Source organism: Empidonax traillii, unplaced genomic scaffold, assembly GCF_003031625.1.
Source record: "Empidonax traillii isolate 1590-97213 ecotype Southwest subspecies unplaced genomic scaffold, ASM303162v1 scaffold297:size655095, whole genome shotgun sequence".
NCBI classification, from domain to species: domain Eukaryota; kingdom Metazoa; phylum Chordata; class Aves; order Passeriformes; family Tyrannidae; genus Empidonax; species Empidonax traillii.
In genome coordinates, this window is record NW_020955490.1 from 415,608 (window position 1) to 437,738 (window position 22,131).

At 39.7% G+C, this 22,131-nt stretch overlaps 1 protein-coding gene across 1 annotated transcript in view; it reads left to right on the top strand.

Annotated features, from left to right (window-relative positions):
• Positions 1–22,131, top strand: part of ALK (ALK receptor tyrosine kinase) — a 313,240-nt gene that overhangs the window by 148,444 nt on the left and 142,665 nt on the right. The window lies entirely within an intron of this gene.

Sequence of the window (22,131 nt, forward strand, 5' to 3'; positions counted from 1 at the left end):
TCTGTTGGGTTTTACAAGCACCTGCAGATGATACAGGGAGAGAACCAGTGCAGTGCTATTGATCCTTTATAATGGCAGAAGAGTTGTTGTAATTCCTGCCATGCAGCACAGCACTCTCTGATTTATATCAAATACCACTAGATGTGGGTACTGTTTTTTTCTGGTTTTCTGCTCCCATGGTGCTGTATACAATCCTTTCTTGTTGCTATTTAATAGATTTCCTGTTGTCTGTTTCTGGAGGTGAGGAGGCAGCAAGTAGGTTTATTTAGCATATTGGTTATTTAGCGAAGCAGAGTTGCTTCCACAGTTCGAATTTTCACTTCTGGGTGCTTGTCAGACTGTCACTGTGGCCACTGATTTAATTTCACCTCTCATTTGCTTTCCCATGTGTTAAGTTTATAATTATAAAGCAAGTAAGATTGTAAATGTGCTTAGTAGAGTGGAGAAAACACAAAGGAAAACTTGCCAACAAGGTCAGAGTTTGTAATAAAGGATTGATTTTTATTTCTTTTGATCATTGTATTTTGGAGATGGAAGAGTTGGGCAAGAACAAAAATAACATGGTTCATTTTAATTACCATTATTATTTTACATCTCTACTTGCACTATTAATGATGAGTTGCAATATTATATACTATATTTCAAACCAAACTTTAAGAACATAGCTAATGACACCATATCTCCAATTTGGTCTTTTATTGTAGACCTCCCTCATCACTAATCCCATAATGGTGTTCTTGCCCCAAAAAGTAATGTAGCAAGTGGATGTTAATACTGTTCAAACGAAGGATTTTGAGGCCTCCCTGAACATGGGAAGTGGGGAAGATTCTTGGATTAGCTACTTCAGCACGAATATCAGGATGTTAGCCTTGTTTAGGTGTAGATTCAAAAGGTAAGAGTTGAACTACTGGATTGAGTTCGCTTCTGACACCTGTCCCACATTCCCTGCATCAGCTGGACACACTGCATGTTTGTTGTTCTGATGCTTTTTCTCTATAGAACAGAGCAGGGTAGTTTCTCTAAGATATTTTTCTATATATTCTTAGATTGTAATTGCCATATGTCAGTGGGACTTCGTCTCTTCCTGCAAATCCTTGCAACACTTCAGAGGCAAAGGGAGGTTGAAGCCATGGTACTAACACATTAAGACAATCTGTTCTCTCACCCCACACTTAGGGGATGTGGACTGTAGAAGCCCTGCAGGGAACTGATGATACTGAACTATACATCTTTTGACTTCAGCATAACTGTACAAACCACATAAATTGACTTTGCAAGCCATATGTGATTTTTGAACTCTGAGTAGGACCTTTAGACTTAGTCTAGAGCCTTAACCAAACTTGAGATTCATCTGAAGACTTTTGTGTAAATATGTGAAGTCTAAGGTGTTTCTTAAATAAAGTTTGAAATCTGAACACGCATGACTGAGCAAGGAAACCATAAAATGCCACTACTTCATATAGCCAGTACTTGAGTAGGTGCATGTATATTTTTGCACAGAGCACTTGCAACAGAGAGAGTTTACCTGGGTTTGAAGGTTACTACAAATTACGATAGGCTATTCCCTTTCTGGCATCTACAGCTTCACTTGAGATTGATTGCACTGATAGATGTCAAGAAAAATATATGAAGGAATCACTAGCAACTGTCACATTTGACCTTGGGGCTTGAAATCTGAAGGTTGTTCTGGTTCTAGTGTTATTCCATTTGTTGTTTGGGGTTTGTTTTTTTTTTCTTTCTTTCTGTCCAATAGTTTCAGTGGCCTGTCTCAGAGACCATGGGCTTAGTAAAAGGAATTTACTTTCCTGGAACTCTTTAACCTTAAAAATACCATTCTCAGATTAGTGGTAATATGAATTTGCCTGACTCTTTTTGTGAGGAGAGTGGGATGTGGAGTTTTTTTCCTTCTCCTTGAAAAACTATTAAATTCAAGTCTTCGTTGTGCAAATGCCTGGACTAAGACATTGAAAGAATGAGGCTAAATTGTGTGTATTTGGAGCATTTATACTAATTTTTAGGCATCAAAATATGTCTCAAAATTTACAGCACACTTTTTTTGCAGAGAACTCTGAATCAGGACTTGAAGTGATTCAGCCTAAAGTATGTGTTTGAGATATTCAGGTAATCCAGGAAAATAATTGGGATTTATGGATTCGTTAAAAACTAAGCTCTCCCACCTTGGTGGCCAGGCACCACTAATCCTTAATTTTAGAGAGGAAACTTCAATTGTTCTAGACAGAAAATTAACACCTAAACTTTTCCTGTGCTGTGTCCACTAGCCAAGTTTTAGTACTTTTCAGTCAGGGCAATTAAGTGCAAAGAAAGAAAAGAGAGGGGAAAGAAAAGTAAAGAAAAAGTTGCTGTCCCTTTTCCCCCTTCCCTTTTCAAATGGTACCGTACTTGATACCTATAAAGACTCAGTCCCTTTCATAGGAAATGCTTGTATTAGAAAAAAGTTTTTCATCTCCACCTAACAAACCCTTGGTCCTTTCAGTATCTCAAGTCTAGACCTGAAGAAAGCTTTGACTCTCTTGGTCATGGCACCTTGAGGAGCTCATTGCTATTTTGTTTTCAGTTCACACTAAATAACAGGATCAATTAGGTTGAAAAAGATCGAGACCAACCTATGACCAACCACCTTGTCAACTAGATCATGGCACTAAGTGCCATGTCCAGTCTTTTCTTGAACATCTCTGGGGACGGTGACTCCACCACCTCTCTAGGCAGTCCATTCTAATGTCTAATCACCTTTTCTGTTAAGAAATTCCTCCTAATGTCCAACCTAAACCTCGCTTGGTGCAGCTTGAGGCTGTGTCCTCTCATCCTGTCACTGGTTACCCAGGAGAAGAGGCGGACCCCGCCTGTCTACAACCTCCTTTCAGGTAGATGTGGAGAGCAATAAGAACCACCCTGAGCCTCTCCTTCTCCAGGCTGAATACTCCCAGCTCCCTCAGCTGCTTCTCACAGGCTTACTCTCCAGACTCTTCACCAGCTCCGTTGCCCTTCTCTGGACTCGCTCCAGCACCTCAATGTCTTTCCTGTGGTGAGGGCCCCAGAACTGGACACAGCACTAGAGATGTGGCCTCACCAGTGCCAAGTACAAGGGGACAGTCAGTTCCCTAGTCCTGATGGCCACACTATTGCTGATATGAGCCAGGGTGCAATTGACCTTCTTGCCCATCTGGGCACTCTGCTGGCTCATGTTCAGCCACTGTTGACCAGCACCCCCAGGTCCTTTCCTGCTGGGACACTTTCCAGCTGCTCTTCCTCCAGCCTGTAGTGCTTCCTGGTGTTGTTGTGGCCAAAGTGTAGGACCCAACACTTTGTCTTGTAGAATCTCATACTGTTGGGGAGATTTTAATTTAAAACCATTCAGAATGTATAAGGTGAAATGGAGCACTTCAAAAAAGAAAGAGTACAAACCTGATATACACGTCTGCAGATGTGGAAAGACTGTTCCCATTCCACTTGAGCACTAGAGTGAAGTAAATTTCTGTACACTTCTGTTTTAAATGTCTTAGTGGTTTTGCTGCTGGTGAAGTGCTATATTATTACTCAAGATAAACATGAGTCCTTTCTGTAGTTTTTTTGGGGTTTTTTTTTGGGTTTTTTGGGTTTTTTTTGCAGTACTGGTTTGCTTTAGAGCATACCTTAGTTTTCCATGTAACCTCAAGTAGAGCCAAGCAGTAGCTTCAGACTGCTCCAGAAAGGTTTACTATGTTGTCAGTAGAGATTGAACTGTAGCAGCTTACTTCTTCTTATAGACATTTATATGAAAGCAGACTTTTTATTACAAAAAAATGATATATTAATATTTCCAGAAACTGAATTTTGAGGGCCATTCACTACAGTGGTGGATCATACTGGGAAAGAACAATACTGTATGACCTCTTGGACCGGCTAAAGCCATCTGACTGTAGTTCAGTAATGAGTAATTGCAACTGCTTTTTTTTTTTTTTTTTTTTTTTTTTTTTTTTTTTTTTTTTTTTTTTTTTTTTTTTTTTTTTTTTTTTTTTTTTTTTAAAGCAGTTGATTACAGTCCCAATCAAAATGATTAAAATCATTTTGGGTATTGTGGGGGAAAATTGCTCTTTCTTTTCTTGTGATATATATTATCAGACAGTTATTAGGTGGCAGTGCTGCATTTTAGTGATGTCTACCAGAATCAAATGCAAACAGGAAGGCCAAAGTTATGTAGTCTTCTTCCAGTTACAACAATAAAAAAGGACAGAGGGGAGGAAAGGTCTTTTCAAGTTGAAATAAAATTTGCAAGCGAGGAAAATTTTTGTCAAATGAAAGTTTGGCCTACTACAGAAGCAAGTTACTTATTGTGTAGAGAATGGAAAACAACAAAAGAAAAAGTAAAAGTTATTTTTCAGGCTAAGAGTTCAGTTTTTACCTACTGGAGTAGCCTTTTCTGTTTAACATGGTGCTGTACATTCTGTAGAGGAGGAGGGCTGTGGTGCTGAGATGGATGTCCAGTGTGCCTTGGCACAAGGATCCTTGTGGCTTCCCAAATAATCGTAACACCTGTTGGTGACCTCCATGGGCTTTGGAAGCTACTTCTGTTTATGGAACCCCAGAGACTGGTACATCTGACTCTGTACAAATGATGCCAAACTGACTACAATAACAGAGTTGAGGCACCCTTAAGCCACCTATTTTGGGTATTTGTTCTTTTGAAACTAAAGATTCCTTAATAAAAATTTATTTCTTACAGGGCTGAAACAATTTCTTCAGACCACTCTGAGAAACATAATCTGACTTTTTTACTGTCCAAATCCTGGGTGCAAAAGTCTCTCATCTTAAACTTTTATACCTTGTGTCCTCCAGAATTATTTGCAGGCTCTTCTTCTCTAGTTGTTATGCTGTTCTCACTTTCCAAGGTGGAAAAGTTGGCTTTATTCCCCCCCTTCTCTCATTACTTTAACTTGTTTCCCTTGTTTTGTAGATCTTGTGTTTTCTTCTCTACACGAAGGCTTCTACTTCAATTTTTAAACGTCATCCCAAAGTAATCTTCACAGGCCCATCTTGATGCTGGTACATGTTGCACTTCTTTCAGTGTGGACATGCCAGGATGAATTCAGTTTTTGTAAAACCTGAACAAGTAAACCGCCTGCCACACATACACACACTACCTAATTTCTTCAGTCCAGGCATGTGCAAACACTTCATTTTGTCATCTTTCTTTTCTTTGTTTAGGTGTCCTTTCTGCTACATGGCATTGCAACAGTCCCTTTAGGATGCTTTGCTACCCCCAAGTATGCCTTCCCACAGCTAAATGCTTGCAATATTTGTTTCCAGAGACTAGGCAATTAATATTGCCAGCCTTGTTTCTAGTTATTTTTCCACTCCCCTCAAGCTAAGCTCTCTGTCATTCTGCTGTTGGCAAAGTTTTATAACAAGCCTGCGGTATAATTGCTTTCTGTATCTCCTATTTATTTTTGACCTTAAAATCCTTCTGAGTTTTGTGCAACCTCCTCTGCGGCTGTCCCACTTTGGAGCATGGTTTTGTCATAGCCTGCAATTTCCTTGGGGCTTTCCTTGCTAATGCTTAAAGAATATCCTTCTTATCCAAGGCAAATCTACCCTGCTGTAGGAAGTACTGTAGAAGATTTACAAGGTAATATTCCTCCCTTCAATTTCAGAGAGAAATTATTAACTAGGTGCTGATAACTTTGCAAGACCTAAAAAATAGTGTCCTTGACCTATCCAGCTGCTAAAAGTGTTAGTGTGGTGGTAATGCAGTTGATTCTGCATTCTAAGTAACGTTTTTGGCTATCACTCTTAAATTCTCTCAGTTCTGTTCCATGACTTGCACCACAGGGTTCAAGTCCAATAGGGCATTTTTGCACCCTCGCTTTAAAGAACACTGTCTATCTTGCTGCCTCACCAAAAATGGTGCCTGTTGGTCTCAAGCACTGGTAAATCAGACATTTTCCACTCAAGAAAAAAGAAAGAGAACTCTGATAAACTTATCTCTAACTTAGAATTTGCATCTGCATATTAAAAAGAAATCAAAGGCTTATTCAACAGGAATTTGGAAGTCAATTCTCAATAAATTCCCACTTGGGAAATTGATTGAAGGCTTAGAATTTATTTAGATTCTGATACTTGCTGCAGTGGCAGAGGTGGCAGCTTGGAATTCTCTTTAGTGATTAAGGAAAGCACTGAACAACTTTCCGCAGAGATACAGTGAGGACTGTGCTGTATGACACCAGTGCAAACCACTTTGCAGAGCTTTTAATTTAAAACTCATGTACAATATTTGTTAAATAGTACTACTCCTGCTTGAAAGCATTTTTTCTGTCAAATAGCTACCTTTGTTTTCTTTTGAATTTTATTGTTTTCTATGGCACACATCTGGTGCAGTAGAAATTATATTCCTTTAATAAAATACTTTCTCTTTTGTACTGGCAGAGGGAAACCATTACTGTTAGGGACTAGTCTGGCAAAAACACGGGGTTTGGGTTGACACAAACACCAAAGACACAGGTCTCAGACAGCCTTGTCAGATCTACTTTATACACTGCTTGAGTCAGACTATTTCTTGATGTGTGCACTGTTGCAGAAGGCTTTTCCCCACACTGCACTGCTTGTTTCTGAAGCATGTCAATATACTGGAAACTGTGAACATTCATGGCTTGCACAGTAGCATTTTGGTATTTTGTCTAGAGAAATGAACAGTCCTTCCCATTTGGAAGTACTGCCCTTTTCCTTCCTTGGTTTTTTGTTGTTTGTTTTTTGTTTTTTTTTTTCAAGGGCTGTATTCATTAGTTTTTCTTTACATACATTGAATTCTTTGGGTCACCAAGAACAGTTGCCAGCTTTTTATGAAGATCAGTCCATAACATTATGATGTTTGTTGTGTCCTATATCAGGCTTGCACTGGGAATAGCAGCAGTGAAGCTTGTTTGCTGAGTGTAATCAGAGCTTCCCCTGATCATCCCTGACTTGGTGTGCCATTCATGCTGATGGATTGAGGGCACAAAGGCTCATAATAAAGTTCCTTTTGACAAGGCAACGTTATTCTAAGCTGGCACTTGAATCAGCAGCATCTCTGCCATCCTTGGTGAGCTTCACATCAGGGTAAGACTGCAGAAGATCGGCACAAGTCTAAATCTTTCAGAAGGCGATGAAGATTTTATGAATCTGCTTTATGTAGCAAGGAATACATGCAGTAGAATGAGACAAACTCAACTGTCTCTCATATTCAGATCAGTGGCCAATTATTATGATACCCTTATAATAGAACAAAATTACAGTAAGGGGAAGATTTTGTCAAAATATTTACACTGAAATACTTTTTAATAAAGAAGCCAAATAATCTGATTTCCTTCAGCAGAAGAATATTCCAAAGTGTAGAAAGTTTCCCTGTGCAGTGTGCTTGCTCAGAGATGTTAAGATAATTGTAATTAGAAGACTGCTGTCAGTTCATTAAGTGCAATGGATGACCTGATTATTTTTAGGATGCTAAGCATCCTAAGAGTGCCTAGCTAAGTGTACAAACATACCAGGAAATAAAACATGAGATGATCCATCTGGATATTGTATTAGTTCTAGTGTGTTTTCAGATCTAGGAACTGTTTTTTTGCATCTCTGCCTCTTTCCTTTCTAAATGCCTTTCAGGTGGCTGTGCCTAGGGAAGTGTGAGCTAATGCTTCTGACAATTCAGATCCATATCAAAACCATGATGATTGCAATTTGTTATTATTTTATGTCAGACGAGCTATTCAGAGGCTTACTTCTTAGAGGTCTCTGGATAACATTTGACACAAGCTGATTTCCCTCTTTTCTGTTGTCTGAGAACCTGGGCTCCTTTCATTCCTTTAGGCAGTTTCTCCAGGTCAAGGCTGAGACATGTGTCTGGGCTGTTTGAAAGGGCATTATCTGCTCTTACTATTTCTGTTTTAGACAGGGCATTTCGATGGCCAGTATCAAGGCAGTTACAGTTGACAGTGTCTAGTAAAACAGCCCCTCTCAAACAATGCAAGATACCATCAACTTCAATGTTTATTCACAATCAGACCAATATCAATATAATTTTTTTTTCAAGAACACCTTGCTTTCTTTGCACTTATTACTTTCCACCACTATTCTATTATAGAAGGGGATAAAAAATTCTATATAATTTTGCTGACCTCTTCTCTTAATATGTCAAAAACTGAGAGATCGATGTTATGTTGGACAACAGAATTTCTGTCTTCCCATCAGCTCTTTTGTCTCTTCTTGCTTATTCTAAGGGCTCACTTTCCCCCTGTTCCCTATGTCTCAGCATTCTTCCCTTCTAGTTTGGTATTCCAGGCTTTTCTTCTAAACAGGCCTTCCAGCCTCTCAAACAGGTCTCATTCTCTCACTCCTTTTATCTCTTGCACCTGTCCTGCTTGCCTTTGACTTTGGTATGTTTATTCATTCACATGTTCTGGATGCAAAGGCTGGGGGAGGTAGCAGAGCAGCTTATTTTGTGTGCCTAGGTCTGGTGCTGCCTGATGCAGCCCAGGGGGAACACTGGACACCCTCCCTTGAGCAGTTCTGTAGGAAAGTCTCTGCCAAGAGGACACAAACATCAGCCTAGAGGCTTGCAAACTGGCCTCACTGAGATGAATTTTCATGGAAAGGGACATAAAAATGAAGGAAGTGATTCTATAGAACTTTGGCAACACTTTCATCAAGTGACCTGCAGGACTTTTAGAAACATTAAGACCCTGCTGAAGTAGGTAGTACTATACAGGTGGACACAGTCAAGTACTGAAGAGATATTCTAGCAGATCATTAGTGAGGTTGGTACTCAGTAGATGTGTGGCTGAGTGGCACTGCATTGATGGCATTTTTTTACTAGAAGAGTGCAGTTTTAATGGGGAGAGATAACGCTGATGTCTGGGTTTTCAGGGCCAAAGGAATTGATCTCGGTGGAGATGTTAATGTGTATCTCCTTCACTTCAGGTGAGTGGCCTAACAGTGGGGAACGGGCATTAATTCACTAAATTTCAGCATACACACAGAATCTAGATGCTGCATTTACTGAAGTGCAGAAACACCTGTAGGGGCAAAGATAAGAGGAAAAAAATATTGTTCAGAGGCTAGGACTATTGTAGCTCTTTATCATGAGTCTTCATCATGAGCAGCACTTGGCAGATACACTTCTATCCTTCAGGGGACAGACACTGCATGTACTCTTTCCATCTTCTCTTTCCCATGCCTCTCCCAGCTCTTCTCATTGCATTAATACTCCGTGTTCCTGAGACATGGATGTCTGATTTGTGTCCTTCTTACTGAATTGTGAACATTTTTTCCTCAAATTAATCATACCCAATCCCAATTTCATGTGCCTTTGATGCCTGGTTTTAATTGCCTTAAAGTAGAAAGCTTCAATGAGCAGAGAAATTAAAATTGCAAAATCCTGATGGCTTTTTTAATTTGAGTTATTTGCCTCCACAGTCAACTTGAAGAGTACATTTTTGGTTGTGTTTTTTCTTTCTCTCTATTTTTTTTTTCCCTTAAGCAAGTGAATGTCTTACTAGTTTTCCATCCCTGACTGAGCTGCAGGCTTAACTGCAATGAATAGACTACATTTGAGCTCCAGAACACAAAATGTGTTCTGCGTTGCCTACGCTCTGAAAGAGATCTTGCAAGTCAATGAAATGAGCTCTCCCTTTCTTTTGAGGCAGAGCTCCACTTAGGAAGAAATCTGCTATTTGGAAAGATTGAAACCGCTAATATATAATGGCATCTCAGGGCTATCATGAAAAGGACAAACGTGGGAATGAAGCACGTTGTATCCAGCTGAAAAGCCAGAAGTAATTTAGGACAAATGCATTTTTTCTTTTATCCAGAAAATGTATCTTCCATGAAATCAGAACTTTTTATGAGAAAAGTTCAATTTCAATTGTGTTTTCCCTTAGGGTGAGGTAGACGAAATACTGGTTTCTTGGACTAACCCCAAGTGCTGTCTTAGCTCACTGCTCAGGATTACAGTGGTTGTCATTTTGCTGCCTGAGTTCACGCTCAGCAAAGTTTGTCATTTTTCATGGGGATTGTTCTTTATCCCTATGATGAGACAGCATGTCTGCTCCAGCCACTATGTGGCATGCCATGGAAGTGACATGACTTGAGGAGCGTCATCAGAGTGCTGTTGGGAAAACTCTTTACACAAGGAATAATAGCATGTGACTGTCTGTCTGTGAGAGAGCTGTACAGCACTATGGCTTCATAAGACTTGATGAATGATGAATCAACTCAGACAGGTGCTACAGGTCACCTATATAAAGCAAAGTAAAGCATACTGATAAATTAATGTCCTTTTTTTTGCTTTAAAAATGAAAAAAAAAAGTGCTGTTTTACCAATTGGTTGGGGTTTAGAACTTAATGAAGTGTAATAGCAAAGTCCCATGTTTTCTCAGACTGAAGAGTAAAGTTACTTTGTGGAGAAAAATCTCCTTGGTGTAGGAAAAGTTAATTAATTATTGAGTGAAAAAGAAGCTGTCTGTCAAATTGCTATATTTCAAATCTGAAATTTGTTGCCTTTTACCCACTTGGGTTTTTTCTAGAACCAATATAACTGCTTTTTCCCAGTATTGACTTTTTCTTAATGACTTCTGCTCGTAGTCTTTTGTAATAATTTATGCCATGATCATGCTCAGTTATTATCTGCTGACTGATAATGGAGTTTGTTTTACAAACAGCATTCATTGTAATGTAACTGTTCAGCACTGGCATAGCAATCCACGGTAATAAATTCTGCAGGTTAATGTCATTCTTTACTCAGCTGTTGCTCAATTATCCATCAGAAAGTGTTTTGTGTTCTGTTCATTGCCTGTGATGGCCCTTGGGAGAGTTGTTTGGCTTTTTTCAGCCTTTAGGTGTAAAAGGGATTTTGATGCCTTTTTACCTCTGAAATATATTTTAAACATCCTACTGGAAAGTTCAGGAAGTTCTTGAGGGGCAAAGACATAGCCTTTATTGACTGTCTTTTTAGAGGGTTACCCTTTTTGACCAGAAAAGTTATTCAGAACTGAAGATCCACAGGTTGCCTTCGTAAGGAAGAAAAGTTGACAGTGAGGCCAATGTTTTTGTTCACTGTGTTGATTTGAAAAGTAGGGGCATCAAACACCGTAAAAATCTGTTGTTCACAGATCTTGTTGCCCAGAAGCCTCTCTAGTCTTGTTTCTGGGCCACTGTCAGTACTTGATGTTTTCTATTTACTCTTTCCTCAATATGATTTTCCTGGTTTTCTTCCTCATTGTGTCTCTCCCTCATATATTCATGATAATATATACAGGAACTGGGCTTTTCTCTCTCATTTTCTAAAAAATTACTTTTTTTCTCTCTCTCTTTTTGCCTGACTTTATATGAAATGAGAGAGGTTTTGTTTTTTGTGCTAGTCATTGCTTGTGCATATGATTTGTGTGCGTGAGAGAGGTACACACACATGTTCACATGCTCCCAGTTCTTGCTGACTGTTTCAACAGTGTGATACCATATCTTGTTACATCCTTCATCCTGAAATAACTGCTAAAGGGTAGCTTTGTGGATACTTATTCCCTTTTGGAAAGGCCGTCACTGTTATGCCAGGGCCATCCATCTTTTAGGGAATGCAGACATAAAATTATTTTTTAATGGTGTAGAAGAGGCGTAAGCTCAATATGTTTTCAACCACAGAAGGGGAAGGAAGGGAGGGAGTGTTCCTCCAGCTCATTAATCAGAATGAGAATGAGAAATTGAAGCAGCTTCCTAGTCATTTACTATTTACTCCAAAGTAAATCTATCTAAATATTAGTGCACTGATGATAGAAAAAAAGGAGGGTTGGGGGAGGCAGGAAAAGAGCCTTGTCATTAGCTTGTCACGTGCTGTACATGGGAAACCAAAGATATATGTACTATGGCATCTCTGTAATGAAAACTTGAGCAATAAAAATAGTTTCTTCCATATACTGGAAAAGGAACTCTCAGAGGAAACGCATTACAGTATTTCATATTACAAATTATTACTGCATATTCAGCTATTGTTTTAAGTGAGAATTGTGTGTATTACAGGACAAGGGAAGGAAGATACAGTTAGTATTTCTTCTGGAAGCACAATTAAGGTTTTATGCACGTGGCTATATCAGTTCTACCCTATAAATTTAGGTTATTACTTTAACAGAATGATGAGTCCGTTGTCCATAGGATACTTGATGAATTTAAACATGTTGCTCAGGTTACACTGTTAGTGGCTGAATATGTGAGCCTCCTCATTTCACTGTTTCTAAGAGAAGAAGGTATTTCACCATGTGGCAATGAGACTTGTTGAATTCATCTCGTAAGGGGTCATCTCCCATGTTGAATTTACAGACTTCATTTTGGAGGTTAGATACTAACAAATAAGAGTATTTGTGCTGAGTGCAAATAGCATTTTTCCCACCATGCCTATAAATTTTGAATTAATTAAATGCTTTGTTTCATTCAGTCCCCTCTCTCCACCCAGCAGGACACTGGGTGTTTGGAAAGCTGGTTATTTTCTTTACCTTCTTACCCTTTCATTAATTTTATGACCTCGCATAGGAGGTCATCATGTTGTCTTCACAACAATTTAGGAGAAAGTTTAAAATACCACTCAGAGCTTCTATATTAACATGTTGCCAGCCGAAAGATATTTCTGTGTTGTTAGAATGTGGATTTTTCTCCTTCCTCCTCTAGCCTCCTTCCTAGAGGAGGAAGTACTACTTCATCTTCTACTCCCAAAAAACAGCCTCCATTTCTGTGTGTAGTTGGCTCTGACTGAATACTTCAGTTTCCGGTTTCTGATTTCTGAATGAAGTGAGTGATAGGTACTTGCACTTTGGAATTTGGCTTCAAATATGTGTGAAAGTGAGAGAGAAAAAAAATATTTTTCTTACTGTTTTTGTTTCTGGATATATAAATTGAAAAGTCTTAGAGACAACAGTTGTTCCAGAAGGGGTGTGTCAGCAACATTCCTAGTTCTTCGCCCCATTAAGCAGCAGAGAACTGAGTTTAGGATAAACTGGCTCCTATTTCCAATTTCTGCATTAGCTCACATAAAAGGTGGAAGAAAGAAATGGCATTTTATTTCAAGGTCCTTCAGTCTGGCAGACTGTCAGGCTGGCATGAGATTAGACAGGGTGAAAGCACACTTTGACAAATCACTCTGAACTTAGAGAAGACCTAGGCTGATATTTGCAGAAACCAAGAGAAGCAGTTAACATTGGTTTAATTCAGCTGTTATAATTCCTGCTTTCTGGAAACACAACGGTGTCTTACCCTGTTCACCTTTGCTGTGGCCTGGCTGGCTGGGATGCTGAACAAAGCTGCCTTGGAGAAGGCTCTGAAGAAGCACTGCATAAAGCTTGCATTTTTAATCTCATGTAGTGCTCACATTTGTACCTTAATGATGTTGCATCAAGACAGTAAAATGTCTAGTCCATATCATCAATGCAGTTTCTTCATTTATATTTACATTAAAATCATGTTAACAGTATCATTAACTTCTTAGTGATATTATAGCATAGCCTTATGAGTGTATTTTCAAAATGCTTCTTGTTGAAAGAGATTTGCAAAGTACTTTATTGCTAGCCAGAAATGGTTCTAGCAAACCAGTCAAACGCTCTCTAATTAAATGAAAGTAGTTAATTTTTCTTCCCCTGAGATTGTAAGTCACAGTGGCACACACAAATATCTTGCCTCTGTACTCAAAATGACAGCGAGCTTTTTTTCCTCTTCACAATTGCCTGGCAGAGGATCTGAGCCACGCAATTTACTTGCAGTCCCACATGCTGTCAAAGATACAAGCCTGAAAAGTTCTGGAGGGTGAGAGTGAACACTGTTGCAGAATGAGAAATGGAAGTGTTGATCTGCCATGGAGTTGCCCATCTGAGGTAGGTTAGGTTATCTTGCAGCTCAGGTGTGAATGAGGACACTGCACCGAAGACATACTGTGACAAAACTATGTAATTTTCTAAAGGAAACTGTCCAATCTATGATGCAAGTACAGTATGTTACACGGATACTTATCAGTGTCCAGCTGCCTAGAAATAAGGCAGCTTGGCTCAGAAAATTATATTAAAGGTTTTTGTATTACCCCCATTATTTCCTTCAATAGATCTGGTGTTTTGAAATTAGATTTTTCCTGTGGTGCTCATGATTCCCAAGAAATGCGGGAGACCAAAGTGGGCTAATTATGAACATTCTGCTGTTTCTTTTACCATTCCTCTTCCATGATAATTTATAGTAGTAAATGTGTTTATAACATTATTTGCAGGAAACACGCATGGAGAAGGTACAATCTGAATAAAAAAAAAAATATTTAAAAAGATCAAATGGCTGCTGAAAACATCCTTGTTGCTTTGTTCCTTAAATGAAAACCTATTAAGTAAGGGTGCTGTGAGGCTGGATACAGCCGTGTGTGTAAACCAAAGAGCTGGCAACTGGAGGAATGTTATCAGATGTGCATAGCATCAATTAAGTGGAGCATTAGGTTTTTAATGTTTAGGTAAATGAGTATCTTATGGTGTGTGTCTTCAGCAAGGTAACATCAGGTCTTTGCAGTGCCCATTTCAAGCCCTCTTGATTAGGAATCTGCCCACAGAGTTCAGTAGTCTTTCAGTCAAGTCTTAAATTATCATCCACAAGTGCAGCCATGTTTTAGATGGATTTTGCTTTCCTAATATGCTTTGAAATATGTAGAACCAGGGGCTGCATCTATGGAAGTTTTTTTAATCTTTCTGTTTCAGTGAAGGTACATAAGTTCAGTGAAAGAAATATTTGGAAATATCTCACCAAATAAAAGTCACTCCCTCATTTTTTTTAATCAAAACAGGAAATTGTGCCCAGATCTCCCTTGCAGTTTTTTTCTTCTGACTGAAATTTCAGGAAGTAAATTTCAATACATCAACTTCAAGCAGCAACAGTCAGACAAGTAAATGTCGATTTTATACTCTGAATGCTGACTGTTAGCAGACTTTATCGTGGAGATGGAGGTAGATAGTGTGAGCAGATTCCTAAGGCAGAAAGACAACCCACTAGAGGGACAAAGAAGTTATGCTAATATATGACATGGTTTAGCCATATATAATTTAATGCTTTGCCTTTCAGCAACATCTTTCAGGTAAAAATCTGCAAGACTTTATCAAATAATAAAGTTTTTTAATGACATCTTTCTGCTATCCTACAGATAGCTGATTAGAAGAAATGTTAAGGGACTGTTTACAACTGTATTCAGAGCCCTGTGCAGTCCTGCGTCATAGTTGTGTGTGGTGTTGTTAGACTTCCTAATTTTTGAGCCATTGTCCTGCTGAACCTTGTTCTCTGAACCTTGAGGATTTTTTGTCATCACATCATTTATATTGATATTTTTTGGGGAATGGTTGTTTTTTTGTTGTTGTCCTCTGTGACCACTGTTTCTTCACCATGCAACCATAACTGGAATTCCAGCCTTCAACTCTCTAAGTGCTAAAGGCAGATTTTTTTAGTGAGAGATTTTCATGGCTTTAGTCTGATAAAATAAAGCAACAGATGGGATCACTTCAGTGTTTAGGTTAAACTGTGGCCCAGAGCAGGTATGATATCTTAAATACCTCCCAGGGTTCCTTGGGAAACAGGAACAGAGACATTTGTCTGTGTGAAGTGAAACGTGTTCCAATTCAGAATGTTGGGGCAAAGCATGACATTTAGAGAGATTCCGTAATGTTTGATTCCTAGAGAGAGAGTGCAGCACTCTACACCACCAGCACCACTGAGGCTGGAGGTGCTTTGTGCCTTCACACAGACCAGAGGAGGCTGGAAGACACACCTGTGACAACTTCATATTTTGTTATTATTATCATTTATCTATCTTGCTGTAGTGGGTATAATCCTGTCAACAAACTCTCAGTGCTGGTGGTAGTGAACTCTTGCCGAGTCTGAATACAGGTTGCCAGCACCAGTCAGCATGTAACATGGATAGAGTACTTTGCTGTTTTGAAAACATTCACTTGACCTGCTGGGATCTGCCCCGCCCAAAACCTCTGCTGTTGCCTTGCATGAGAAGAAGGTATCTCCAACGTAAATACCTGACAATATTACAGCATAGGGATGGTTAAGCTAGACTGGAGACTTCTGACTAGCCCTGTGTCCCTGTTGTTCCCTTTTGTACCACTCTTTCTCCTAGCACAGGGAGGCTTTTTCTTCCTTGTTGGAATAAGAAAAAAAAACTAGTAACTAAAATTAAGGGCCCAATCCTAAATATCCTGAGAGTAGTGTCTGCTGCTATAAAGACTGTAAGATTAACCCAAATTTCTACTCATTATAACAGCTACAAGTGCTCATCTCTCTCAGAAGTTGTTAATATAAGTGCAAGATCAAACCAGGTTTCATTGAGAAGGACAAATGTCAGGAAAGACCTGTTCTGGAAAGATACCCCTGGTGTAGAGGTAAACTTGTAAAGAATTACACTTTGATGTCTGCTGAGCTCTCCTTTCATTCTTTAGCTCTTCACTTACCATTGTCCTCTTTCTAGTTCAGTGTGTTATTATAGTGTAAGTTGAATCTTCACAGCACTGAGTGCTGGTGTTGAAAACTTTCATGCCCTTAAGTTACACTCAGTTTCTTCAGATCTCAAGAGGTCTTTGAAAATTCATTCACTCCTTGCTCCTGACTGAATCAGGGTAGATGTGTTGAATTAGATATCCTTCCTTTCCAGTGATGGGACTTGAGGAAATACCATGAAGCTGAACTGGGGGAGGTTTAAGTTGGGTACCAGGAAAAGGTTTTTCACCCAGAGAGCAGCTGAACAATGGAACAGGCTCCCCAGGGAAGTGATCACAGCCCCAAGACTGTCTGAGCTCAAGAAACATTCAAACAACACTCTTGGGCAGATGGGGTGATTCTTGGGTTGTCCCTGCACAGGGCCAGGAGCTGAATTCAATGATTCTGATAGGTCCCTTCCAACTCAGCATGTTCTATGATTTTTCCATGTCCTTTCTCATTTCTAGAACATAGGTCTCCTTCAAGGCATTCCAGCAGAAATGCATACAGCAATTTTCAGGGCATTTAGCCTTCTGTATTACGTTCTGTAGGTTGTAAACATCTTGTGATGGATCCAACCACACAGGTGGTGAGATTGTGTTGATGTGCAATTGACCCAAATGTGAAAGCTGACATTTGACTGTGAGAAATATTGAGAGCACAGATTACATCAGACCTTTCTCGGGCTAATATTCTGTTTCCAGGAGTGGAATAGGCTTTTCAAAAAACTTTACATTAAACCAATGCTGGATTATCTCCTTTCCTACATCTTAGATTTGATCCTACTTTTTCACTTTGACATTTTCTATAGATAGAAACTGCCTTAAGCTTTGAAAGAATTAGCTTAATAGAAGAACATCTTAGGAAGTTTTTAGTTCTTTTTTTACCTTTAATTGTTTTATGTTGTAAGAAAGCTAATACTTTTTCAAGCATTGGTGTCTCTTTGTCAGGCCCTTCTATCCTGCAGAACAGTCTGGAATATATCGTAGTGCACACAGCACATCCACAGTCTAGACCACTCACTAGCCCATGAGTACCAGCACTGAGATACTGTTCTATCTGGCTTGTAGCTGGTTTTTGTCTTTTGTAGTGATGTTTGGGGTGAGGTGAGTATTGATCTGCTAGCAGAAATTCCACCATGAAATGAAAAATTCTTCAAGATAGAAATATAATTGAGGTTGGTATGTTTCTATCAAAATTTTGTTTCCATTACATTTTAATTTTCAGACAGAAACATCTTTAGCCAGAAATTGTCAAAGAATCATAGAATCATAGCATGTTTGGGTTGGAAGAAACCTTAAAGACCATGTAGTTCCAACCCCCCCTGCTATGGTCAGGGACACCTTCCGCTAGACCAGGTTGCTTAAAGCCAAGTCCAACCTGGTCTTAAATACTTCCAGGGATGGGGCATCCACAGCTTCTCTGGGCAATCTCTTCCAGCATCTCACCTCCCTTACAGTAAAGAATTTCTTCCTAATATCTAGTCTAATCTACTCTCTATCAATTTAAAGTCATTCCCCTTGTCCTGTAACTCCCTACCTTTGTAAAAAGTCCTTCTCCAGCTTTCTTGTAGTCCCCTTTAGGTAGTGATAGGTGCTATAAGGTCTCCCTGGAACCTTCTCCTCCATGCTGAACAATCCCAATTCTCTCAACCTGTCTTCATAGGCTTGGTGCTCCAGCACTTTGATCCTCTCTGTGGCCCCCTCTGGACTCTCTCCAACAGGTCTGTATCTTTCTTGTGCTGGGGAACCCAGAGTTGGATGCAGTACTTCAGGTGGGGTCTCATGAGAGCAGAAGAGGGAGAGAATCCTCTTCTGGTGAATCTTGCTGGCTGTACTGCTTCTAACGCAGCCCAGGATGTTCTGGGCTGCAAGCACACATTGCCCAGTCATGTCAAATGCTTGCAAGATTCCCAACAGTATCTTGTTAACAAATCATTCTTAATAATTTTAACATTAAATGCTATTACAAAGATCTAATACTTTTCTGACCAGATAGTTTTAATGCCATGTATTTCAACTGACAGCTTGTTCATTAGCATTACTTGCCTTCAGCTTGTGATGTTTGCAAGTATGAATAATCATCGTTATTGTGGAAGAATGCTTTGACAACTATTTGTGACAACTATTATAGCTGTGTGCTGGTTTTATGAGGGGTAAGTGTCTGCAAGTGAGTTAACAGCTTAATCTGCTCCCTTTCTCCCAGCATGACTCACTAGAGCATTTCTGTATGCACTGCTGCCACCTCTCTCCCCAGTTGCTGCTTGATTGACATTAATCTGATCTTTTTATACATGTGTTACCCTCTCTGTGCCATACAGCTTTTGTCACAGTGCTGATGCCACCTACTTTCAGATTCTCATGTGAGATTTCCCTGCAAAAGGATCTGACTCATAAGCCCCTCCTGAGATCCATTTAACACACTGAATTAAATTCAAGTAGCTCTTGCTGCTTGTTAGCATGTTCTGACTGACTGACTGGGACCCTTACTCCTTAATCTTGAGACTGTAGTATCAGATGTGTACATGCTATATCACAGATTTGTGTCCCTCCAGGGTCCCAATTGCTTTTATTTTGTCATGGTTTTTTGCTGACAATGTCTCTGTGAAGAGCTACGAATATGTGGTCTCCCTTTACAAGTCCTTAGTGTGCAAACATTTCTCCACTTGCTTTCCTAGCAATTCCTCTTTTTATAATAATGTATTGTGCCCTCTTTTGTGCATACAAACAATGCACCGCCATGTCATTGACTGAGCTGGGAAGAGAACGAGCATCTGTGTCCAGCTCAGCTGTTGAGCTACTGGATTATCCTGAGCAAGGCTTTGTCTTGATTGCCTTGAGATCCATCAGAACAGTGCTAAAGACCATGTGGTGCTGGGCCACCCAAAGTATAAACATTTGGCTGCTATGTCTTTTGGAAATGCTTGAGTCCTCACATGTAGTTTTGGAATAAGGCATTAGTTAGGGCCTACTTTCTTTGTTTCACAGAAAACATACTCTTGGGGTGCTTTCTATCTGCCAAGTCTGCCTGAATTTTTGGTTGGCCAGCTAGCAATGCTATTGAGGATTTTCACACCACTTCCACAAGCTCTAGCCTCGCTATCCATTGACTGTTTCAAGGGCTAAAGTTCCTCATATAGATTCTCCAAGTTAAGTTGTATTCTAAGCTTGTGTCAGTTCTTGCCTGCAAGTCAAATTATGTACTCAAAACAGTGGGCATTTTTGAAAATGCTGACCTAAGTAATTCTTCCAAAATCCTATCAAACCCAGCTGGAGATGAATGAGTAGCAAACATGAAAGCTGAGAAGAAGGTACTCCAGTAGTACAAGGAAATTCAGCAAAAATGTTTGTCCGTTGTTAAAAGGAAAAGGCAAAAGTAGTGGGTGTTCTTTTTATCTCAAGTCTTCACAAGCAAAGCCTGATCCGAGAGCTATTTGAATATTATTATAGCTTGGAAAGGAGAATTCCAGCCAACGTGAGGGGAGCAACAAGTCAGGGACTCTTTCCAGAAGGTGAATGTGATAAAATCCATGTTGCCCAAGGATCCTGAAAAATTAGGTTGATGTGTTTGTGGAGTTGTCATATAATGTCTATGACAAATTGTGGTGATTAGGCAGGAGGCCTACAAATTCCTGATGATTGAAAATATCAACTTTTGAACCAGTTTTTTGGAAAGGCAAGGAAGTGGAGGTCCTTTGGAACTCATCAATCCCATTCCCATTACTGGAAAGGGCATGATGCACATGGTGCTCGTCTTAGAGTCAGTTGGACTAAATGACTTCTAATCAACATTTTTATGATTCTGTTGTCTGAAAGTGGAACCTTCTGATTTTTTTCTCTTTATTTCAGCTAAAGCTTTGTTTCATATCCCCACCTGTGTTCTACTAAACATTGTATACTCATGATGGGCCTCAAATTGATGTTTTTCAGAGTAAGAATTGCTGTGAACTTTCAGAAAGGTTAGGGTCAGGTCTGGACCTACACATTGCAGCTTAGGAAGCTTGTATTTGGTCTTTATTATCCTTAGCAAATCAATATTCAAAAATGAATTTTTTCCTTTCTGTGGGATCTTTGAATTTGGGTTCATCTAATATCTGGGGGAGAGAATAAATGCAAGGAATTTAATATCTTGAAGAGGTCAGAAAAGGTTGATCTCTTTTCTGTTTATCATGCTGTAACAATTATTTACTGTGTTACAGCATTGCTGGTTTTCCTGTCTTTCCCAAGTATTGTGCAGTGGCTGCATGCTAAAGGCAGGCTGCAGAGCTGGTGAGATCAATAGTCTGGCACAGCTAATGTTCAGGTGATATGCAAGTAGAAAAATATATCCTGCACTTCCAGGGTGCAATGCAAGCTTATGTACGCTTATTTAGCACTACTTTAGCTATAAAAATATTGCATTTAATTTTTCCAATTACATGCTACAGTTTTATATCGTTAAAATATTTCAAAGTAATACTTGGATACTAGCAGCTCTGAATAGAGGAGAGACTTCTCTGTTTAATGAGAAGGACATTTGTATTGCTGTTTGTTCATTTTGATTAATAGAAGATATAGAAATTTAGTAGTCTGATAGTCTGATGATTATATTTTCAGGATAACATAATTAACAATAATTTGCTCTTTTACTAATCCAGTGAATGCATTTGAGAGATAACATTTGTGAAATGTCAGTGTTCTCAATGAGATGAAGACAGTGTAATCATGCCAAAAAAGTGAATTTCAGTTTCCAGGACTGTTTGTGTTGGCACTGAACTACTGCCCCAGCAATCTCGTACTGCACTTCCTAGGCATCTGTCTCTTAGATCTTTTACTGCAGTATTGAACATCAGGGGACACTGCAAGGTCGGGGTTCCTTTCATCAGTGTCAGAGCTAACCAGCCCTGGATAAATCAACCTGCATGTGAAATGAAAGTAATTAGTACTGTAACGTAGAAATTCACTGTAAAAGTTGGTGCTCACACTGATTTTCACTCTTACACTTCACTCCTTCTGTGACCTGTCAAGTGCCGTCCCGGTGTTGTGCTTTGATGCAGACCTCGGTGCAGGGGGAGCAGACAGACAGTCTGGGCTCCCACACTGGTGGTATCTGCAGCCCCTTGCCACGGCTGCCACTGCTCTGGGCCCACGGTCCCAGTCTGGGGATGAATGCTCTGTGGCACAGGACCAGTGTCAGTAGCAAGCCCAACTGAGGGGACAGGACTCTGCTCAAGGGTCTGTGAAGGTGTGCAGGTGGCACCAAGCAGGAGTTTGTACTTGCTGTGACTGTGGCCCGGAGTGGATGAAGCCACATGTCATGCGACAGTCAATGTCTGAACTGTAGGTGTGCTTGTTCTCTGAGAGCACAACTCAGACAGTACTCCCACAGGAGTTACTGCACTAGATTTTTGACACGTCTTCACTGGAAATCATGCAGACTGCCTGATTCCAGAAAAAAACCTGATGCAGGAGAGTAAAGATATTGTTTCCCTGCCTTCTGTGCAGCTTCAGTGAGCGAGTGGCTTTATTTTTTGAAAATAAAAAAAACACAAGAAAGCAAAGCTAAAACACCAGAAGCCCTATGCTCTTATTGATCAGCTTTAGTGCGATACCATTGCTTCTGGCTCTGTATTTATGTTCCCTCCTACCCCATATA